Here is a 9251-nt window from a genome sequence, read left to right as displayed (position 1 = left end):
CTGTATTGCTTTAGGTTCAATTGACAATATTAATTTGAATTTAATGGCACCATTTAGATTGCGTTTTGGACCTAATTAATTTGATTAATTATGATTTAATTAATAGTTTCATCTATATGCTAAATGTTTAGGTATCAACAAAACAAGTCTAGAAAGGTTCCTGAGTTGTCATCTATACATTGTAATTAGGTGTTTGGACCTTTCAGAAGTCTTCAGCAAAGGTCTAACACTTAACTACAGAGTACAGGTGACAACTCAAAAACCTTTTTACACTTGCTCACACGTTACCATTTATAACATTCAAGATCCTTGCACTTCAATAGAAAACTCCTACACCAAAGCATACATAAAGTGTAAATGCAAAAAAAGGGTGCTGCATCAACAACTTTATTTACTGTGAGCCTTAACAAGGCAAAGCTTCTACAGGGAACAACACTGCATAAGGCAATATTACATGCTTAAAGTGCATGACCAAAATTTAAACATTGGAAACAACTTTCCGAGTTTCAACAAAGTGACATTGTAGTATGCCGTAAGATGTCAAATTCAATACAACTTGTGATTATAGTCAGTACTGCAGATTTACCACAGCAACTTAAAAATCACTGCATGCAATGCAATTACAGAAAATACCTAAGTGACACAAAAAGGTAAAAACGATTTAGTCCCCAGTTACAAAAATCTGATTCAGAATTATAAGTTTTCTATTATATAATAAATTTTACAATAAAAAAAATGCATATAGCAAATCTCAAAATATTCTTAATTAAATGCTAAGACCAAAAATCCAGCACTTAACTTGAGTACAGGTGACAACCTTAGAACCTTTTCACATTTGTTTGCACATACACTTTAACATTTATAACACTCAAGATCCTTGACCTACAATGGAAACCTGGTACACAAGAACTAATATGAAGTGTAAATACAAAAAAAATTGTGTTGCTTTAACAACTTGAACAAAAGCCTTCAACGAGGCAAAGCTTAAACAGGGAAACAACACTGCATAATGCAACATTAAATGAAGTGTGTAAAATAAAATGTAAACATCTGAAACAACTTTCCAGTTTCAACTAAGTGACAGTGTAGTGAGGAGTAGGATGTCAAACCTGACAGAATGATTTCAGGATCTACAGTTGTAGGTCTGCAATGGCTACAGTCTGCAGAATTGCCACAGCAACTCAAACTGAAGAAAATGTTGTGAAACAAGAAAATATATCCATCTGCGTAATTTTGTCCCCAGTTCCAAAAACTCAGTTTCTGAATTATGTTTTCTTTTTCACAATCAAAAGAAAAATGGCATTCAGTAAATCTCTTAAATATTAAAGCTATGACAAAATATTTACAAACAAGGATCAACATATATATATTTATAAACTTTTAAACAGTGAAACAGAGCACTTATTTTGGGAGACATTTCGATCTAGAAGAGTCATTGCGTCTCCTTTTGGCAGAGTTTGTTCTTCAGCACTTGTATTTTGTTAGACAGTTTTTTGTCTTCCAGTCCCATGAGCACCTTCTGGAAGAACTCAAATGTGTAGCGAAGTGGCTTTGGGTAACTCAGATTGAGGCAGTAAATTAGCCCAAACAAAAGTGCACACCTGCTCGCCACATCGTGAAGATCCTGCAAGACGGTGCATCTCTCGATAATGATGCCAACATCTTCAAGCCTGAAAGCCTGAAAAGGACAGAAATATTTTAAATCCGTTGTATTTTGGTCATCGCATCATCTATCTATTCACTCCATTTTAGTTCAAATGGTCCACACTACCCTAATTACACATATCCCTGAATGAGACTGAGAAGAACAGACCAAAGAAAAATGTGGATTTAAGACAATCACCAAATAAAGACCAAGAAGAAGATACATGAAACATGGACAGAGGGCAGAAGGAGTATACATTAATAATATTATCAATATTCTGCTGACCAGGGCCATTTTCTTTAGTTTCGCATAAAACAATGTAAGTGAATGGAAACAAAATCCTAGTATTTTCCATTCACTTTATTGTTGTAAGCTAATTTAAAGAAAACTGATTGCTGCCGGAACAGGAGAATGCCTGGGCTTGTTTAGAAAATACATGTTTCAACTTACAAAACTCTGGGAATTATGACATTCAAAATTTTACTGAGGGGTGGAATAACCCTTTAAAAGAAACTTACCATGTACTCTTTGATGAGATTTTCAGGGTTCTCATTCAGGTATATAATCACAGCTTTAAGGATGCATTCACGCTTCACTTCGATTCGGGAACTCTAAACAAAACAACACATGCAGTGCAATTACTTTTTTGAAGTTTTTAGAGACTCCCACAGAACTTAAGTCAATTTTTATTGTTGTTTAACCAATTCATAATTGTTTCTAAGTAATTTTAAACATGCTTTTTGCAAGCAAGTAGTATTTTGTGTTAGAGAATGAGAAGCTTACCAATTCATTCCCATAAAGATTATAAGTTATGAGTCCAATTACACTGATTGCAATACATTGGGTCGTGGAAAATGCAGCTTTAGTGTGGTGTACCACCTGAAAGAAGGAAGAAAAGTGTTGCTGCATAGGAGTGCTGTTCAAAGGAATCAAAAACATTTTGATAGAGATTTCCAAAAATTAATGACAAAAACTACACACTGTCACATTAATATGAGGTATGCGGGCTACCACCACATTTGCAGTATTCATACCAAGTTTGAGTGAAAAAAAATAATCTATTGTGTTACTGAGTTGTGGCGAAATGTGAAATGTTGTCTGCCTTTGTCTTTTCTCAGTGTAGCTAATTATTCTTTTGGAAAATTAATGAGTAACAAAAAAAAGAAAAGAAAAAAGCTACAATGCCAGCAACGGCACTTATGGCCTCTAGGGACATGAGTTACTTAGTTCTGCTTTGTGTCAGGACCAAGTCCAGAATATAAGCCAAAAGCAAGATGAGAAGTATAACGCAGGAGAGAACAAGCATAAAATAACCCAAGAAAGTTAAAAATACAGGTTAATAACCAGACCTCAAATCAACCTGCAACTAATCTATTAGTTACAGAACATTATAACAAGACAGAATACCCGTGAAATTGCAGACAACGCTGCTGTGATCCGCCGCACTGTTTCCCCTCCTTTTTTTCGTAGAATCTTCATCAACTGGTCAGAGTACTGGTCAAGACTGCGCATGAATGTGGACAGCAGTGGAACTGTGGTGATAACCTAAAAGACCAAATAAGAGAATTCAAAATGTAAAATTGCGTATTAAGGAAAAAGTAAATAATATGCAAGCATTAGGTACCTTCAACATGCACTTTTGGAGCACAGCTCAAATCTCCGCAGCTCCAAAATCCACAACCAGCAACCTGAGAGAAAAAGAAAAACAGAAAAAATGAATCGTGTACAGTGAGACACATGCAAAGGGGTAGCACAGAGATGGTCTAAACTTAAGAACACTCCTGTTTCTTTTAAAATGTATTAATAATACAAGTTAAATTTCAAATGCTCCAAAATTTCTATTACTCATTTCATAAATCTGTTCCTGTGAGCACGTTTACCATTATATACCGGAGCAGCCCAGTCTGTGAACGTGACCCTTTGAAGGTGACCCCTGTTGTGATATTTTGATACCATGGTAGCATTTACAGGATATTGTTTTATTGTGATATTATACAGAAAAGAGTTACTCAATAAGGCCCATTTAATAGTTGTTTTTCTCTTTCTCTCTGACCCAAGAATTGATGTGTAAGAATCACAGGCTGGTACCCCAAGGTCGAAAATACCACAGAGACGAGACCACTTCCTTACTCCCATCCTCCCTTCTTTATCTCTTAGAAAAAGGCTCGTTAAAGGCCAGGTGGTTTGTTTCAGAATTCACTAATGAAAGAACTCTGTATTCTATGTCTAGGAGTGTATTTTGCTGGGATGATCATAAATTGTAGCTGAACTGATAAACTACACAAAGGATACTTCTCTGCTCACAAGGCAGGAAGACGTTTCCTTATTTGGTCTGTACCGGTTTGAACTGGGAAAGCTGACACACGAACCTTTTTTTCTCTATATAAGCTGTTGTATACTTAATAAACCTTTGAGTCGATTGGGAAGGCAACCTAAAGCAGTCTCTGTTTTCTTGTTCTCCCAAGCTGCTCCCGACCTCGTACTAACACGCTGAATGGCATACCTGAGTGTTACTTTAAATAATTAGGAATCTTATAAGGAAAGGACAAAACTCTGCTTATCGCTCGTGCCTTGGAGGGAAAACCGGGATGGACATTTTTTTCCTTCAATTTGGCGTCAGAAGTGGGATTGACTGACAGAAGGTAAATATGCGTCTTTCATATTTATATAAAGACCGTATTATACCTCTCTCAGTGATCGATCCATAAAAAAACGGGATATGCTGACGAAGTTTCACTTAGTGATCCAGAGAGATACACTGACGACTTCCTCAGTCCCCGAATAAAGTAAATTAACCCTTGTGTGGTGTTGGTGGACCCGCTAGAGTTGTGGCTTTCCAAATTAACACTATCAAACAATTTTATGTTAAATTACTATGAATTAATGTGCTTCTCGTTTTTCTTTTATATAAAATGTTATAAATAAATCAGTTATAATCAAGTGGAGTGAGTGGAAAGACACAACACATTTATACGTAAAAAAAATAATAATAATTAATTGTTTAATTTTTCTTTTGAAAAAAAAAAACAAAAAAAAAAACAAAAAAAAACAACACGGGTCTCAAGGGTTAAAAGCAGTAAATTAAAAGCAGAAAGACACAGGAAGTTGCCTGTTGTTTTGCGAGAAGTTGCTCGTTAAGCGAGAAGTTGCTCGTTAAGTGAGAAGTTGCTCACCAAAAAGTGACACAGGGAGTTGCCTGTTGTTTTGCGAGAAGTTGCTCGTTAAGCGAGAAGTTGCTCGTTAAGTGAGAGTTGCTCACCCAAACAAAAATTGCTAGCAATAAATTTAAAGTGACCTCAGCTGTGCCGCAGCGAAAATACTAACCTAAATCCTCCTAGCGTGTAAACCCCTCTGGAAATCACTGAACATGGGTCAGAATTATTCAAAGACCACAGACAGGTCCGATAAAAAATCTAAAGTACCTGTAAAACCAAAAATTAATAAAATACAAAATAAAGTCTCAAATAACGGCTCAGTACAACTCCCATTTCCGGTTACGTGTAACCTACGTCCGCGAATCGGTGAAGACGTCCATGATCACGTATCCAGAACATGCGGAAGTGCTTACGGGACTGACTTTGTCTACAACTTAAGAAGTTCAATGCATTCTAATTTATTTCCGGAGCCCTATCCCGAACGATTATCGCCAGAAAACAGGTCAGTAAAACTGAAGGCCAGTGCAGATACTACCACGAAAGCTAAAAGTGTTAAGATAAAGTTGAATTTTGATGTAGAAGGCTCAGAGGAAAGTGAGAAACTAATGTATGCAGGATTACCCGCTCCAGCACAGCAAGGAAGTTTCAGAGGACGGAAGGATAAAAGTAGAGATATGTGTTTTTATTGTGGCTCAGTTTTCCAGCAGCTACAGACACCCGGAGCAAAAATGAATTTGTGTATTTCATTTAACATAAAGAGTGAAATGTTTGCTGACACTGATAACAGCTTATGTTTTCTCTGCCCTATGTACCGACATGATGGAGAAGGAACATCCTCTGTGTCAGCTGGACCCTCAGCAGAGAATGACCTCAACATCCTTTTTGTCCGGTACTCTATGTCACACACTGTGCCAAAAAAACGTGTACAGACGCCACTACCAGGTAATCCCATGACTGGGAGCCACACTTTTGTTTCTCTAAGGTCAAACAGTGATTTTGTTACATAACTCAGACATAGGTTACGAAATATGTCGACACATAGATGTAACCTACCTTATATTGACTTTATACCTTAAATACAACAAGCCAGTATATGTCAAGCAATGTCCCATTTCCACGGAAAAAGCCGCAGCTCTAGATGTCATGATAGGAGATTTATTGACTACAGGAGTAATAAAGCCCACACTCCTGTCAATCCTGTGCCAAAGCCTAACAAACCTGGCGTATGGCGTTTCATACAAGACTTAAGGCAAATTAATGCAGTCAACATTCCTCTGCCACCTCTCGTTTCAGATGTTCACAGCATATTGACATGCATTGCATACACATTTTACCGTGGTGGATTTATGCTCCGCTCCTTTTTCTCAGTACCTGTGCATGAAGACACACAGCCGTTATTTGCATTCACACATAGAAATAAGCAGTACACTTGGACTCGTTTGCCCCAAGGCATGATAGACAGCCCTGCTGCTTTCTCAATGGTGGTCCGTGCTACCCTGGACAGCTTCACTCCTCCAGGGCTGCACCCTGATCCAGTATGTGGATGACCTCCTCCTCTGTGCTGAAAGTGAAAAACTATGTCAAACTGCTACACACATGCTTCTCCAGCACCTCCAAAAGACTGGCCACAAAGCATCAGCAAAGAAAATGCAGTACTGTCAGACTTCTGTTCAATATTTGGGATTCACACTGTCTCACGGAAAACGTTCCATGACTGCAGACAGGGTCAAAGCTGTGACCTCCGTCCCTCGTCCCACTACACAGAAGGAAATGTTGTCCTTCCTGGGCATGGTGAACTATTGCAGACAGTGGATACCAGACTGTTCTTTTCATGACCACATTCTGCGTGACTGTTGTAAAAAAGAGAAGCCTCCTCGAATACTGTGATCCACAGAAATGACTACCTCTTTCAATGCATTAAAGGGAGTGCTGACCTCCGCCACTCAAAGGTGCTGCCTGAATTGTTCAGGGAATGCCGGCCTGCCTGAGGGCAGTAGCAGCTTGCTCTATCATGATAAGGGACTGCGAGAAGCTTACACTCTCACATGACACTATTCTACACACCAATCACCAGGTCACGACCATTCTAGCAAACATAACTACACAACATATGCAAATCTCACTATAAAAGCGAGCAGCACACCTGATTCGCCAGCACATTTATTGATCCTATGCTGTGTTCTTCTGACCGACAGGATGGCTCAGACAGGCTTGACGATCATGACTGCATGACACGTATACAGGAATCCACAGCACCACGTCCAGATTTAGAGCAAACACCTATCCCAGACTCAGCCACGGTTTATGTGGACGGGTCCTGTTCAAGGCCGAGTGACAACTCATTTCTTTGTGGCTATTCAGTGGTAACAGTGCCTGACATCATACTAGAGGCTCACTCATTACCATTTCACTCAGCACAAAAAGCAGAGCTCATGGCTTTAATACGCGCCTGTGAGCTCCATTTGGATAAGCGTATGACAATTTACGCAGACAGCCGCTATGCATTTGGCGTCGTACATGACTTTGGCACATTGTGGAGACAAAGAGGATTTAGATCTGCTGATGGAAAATAAATTGCTAAATTCTGATCTTGTTCAAAGACTTTTTCAGGCTATACAGCTACCATCGGCCGTTGCAGTTGTAAAAACGAAAGGACACAGTACAGCTGACACAGACGAAGCAACAGGTAATGCTTTAGCAGACGTGACAGCCAAGGCTGCAGCTGCATCACAGCTCCCACCTCCGCAGGACGTATTATCTGTGCCCCTACAGCTGCCACTTGTTACACTCCCAGACTATTTAGAAACAAATGTTGATTTAAACTTTATACAAGAGCAAGCCTCTGCATGTGATTACACCTATTGGGAGAATAATGACTGTACCTTAGATGACAGAGATGGCTTATACAAAATCTTAAGGGTTTGATTGCCCTCCCATATTCCCTGATGCCAGTCCTTGCCCGACATTTTCACTGTGTGAGTCATGTCGGACAAAGAGGGGTAATAGGGGCAATAAAATCAAGATTTGTAATTGAGAAAACATCACATGCAGTAAAAAGCATATTAGCAACCTGTCTAACATGTGCGCGAACTAATGTAGGTAGCTCAAAAGCAAAACATCAGCATTTACCAAAACCAGATTTTCCATTTCATACATTATGACTCCATCTGCAGTAACCAAATTATTTCCATTTGAAATAAGACTATTTCCAACACCATGGTCAGCTTCCAGAGGGGCACCGCTAGTAGAAGGTGATGTATATTGCATTGTCCACTGATGTTCACAACTTGGTAGAAAAACTGAATAATAACTATCAGAAAGTTTGTCTCTCTCAGCCTTTCCCCTCCACAGTTCCACCAGTGGAGACAAGGAGATGCGTGTTGGAGAAGTTGCTAAAACCAAGGACACTTTGGGAGGCCGCGCGTGTTCCAGCCCCAGACTGTACTGGCAGTGACGAAGAACCAGCATCCTCACAGACGGACAACCTCAGTGGATTCATGCCAGCAGGGTTAAGACCAGCCCAATCGGACCATCTCAGGCGTCGGATCAAGCAGATGACATCTCCGGCGGGCCAACGCCCGGAACCAGAACAAATAAACACACACGGGTAGATGACATCTCAGGCGAGCCAGCGCCAGGATCCAATGTACATACACACACACAATCACTGATTAACACACAATGCCTGAAAGAACAACAACAAGGTACTCGAACATCCAGCAGGAATAGAAAGCCAAAAGTACCACATGATGTCTAACCTGATAAAGCTAGACTCATTTCATCCTGATCATGGAGGAAATGAAATGCCCATTGTCATCATACGACGCTTATTCTGTGTCTCTCGAACCTGGGACCAGGCCAGGAGACGACTGAAGAACTGTTTTTCTTATATATTTAGGTTATTTATCATATCTATCGCATTAACCTTAGGATTTTTCTTTGCTATTTTGTATTGTAGACTGCAACCATGTTCACATTTCTGCAGGTCATATTTTGCTGACGATACCTCATGCTCTATTTTGCAAGACACCTACTTAATGCACTCCTCACGCTCCCTAAAATCAGTAAATGACAAAATAGACGCCACTAATAAACGATTTTATGCACCCCATAGAGCAGGAGTAAACTCCTGGTATGAAAATGCCAGAACAGCCGTTCGTGATTTAGGAAACAGTAACTGTTATGTCTGTTCAAAGGCTAATCCAGAACAGGTAATAGTAGGATACCCCATATCCGGTTTCCCCCTCACTGAGGGACTAGAGAAAATCGGCGGAGATAATGCTCTCCTTAAAGACACTTTACAGTTGACTCTGAGCCCTCTCGACTGCCTACTTAGACACACACACACACCAACTAACCCTGAGACTCCATTAGGCGAATTATTGAAGTTATCTACTGACACCGCAGGGACCTGCGCCCCAATGAAACGCCCTAAGAATAGGTTAAAACCC

The 9251-nt window shown here is 39.7% G+C and overlaps 1 pseudogene; it reads right to left on the bottom strand.

The window, feature by feature from the left end:
* Positions 1 to 1432: 1432 nt before the first annotated feature.
* LOC146624971 (uncharacterized) lies at positions 1433 to 7784 on the bottom strand (annotated as a pseudogene).
* Between the last annotated feature and the right edge of the window lie 1467 nt (positions 7785 to 9251).

This window comes from Diplotaxodon limnothrissa, linkage group LG9 (genome assembly GCF_057381915.1).
Source record: "Diplotaxodon limnothrissa isolate DT_005_m linkage group LG9, D_limnothrissa_male_GT1.1, whole genome shotgun sequence".
Classification (NCBI taxonomy): Eukaryota; Metazoa; Chordata; class Actinopteri; order Cichliformes; family Cichlidae; genus Diplotaxodon; species Diplotaxodon limnothrissa.
Note: the sequence above shows the minus strand (reverse complement) of the source record. Positions and strands in the feature narration are given on the sequence as shown.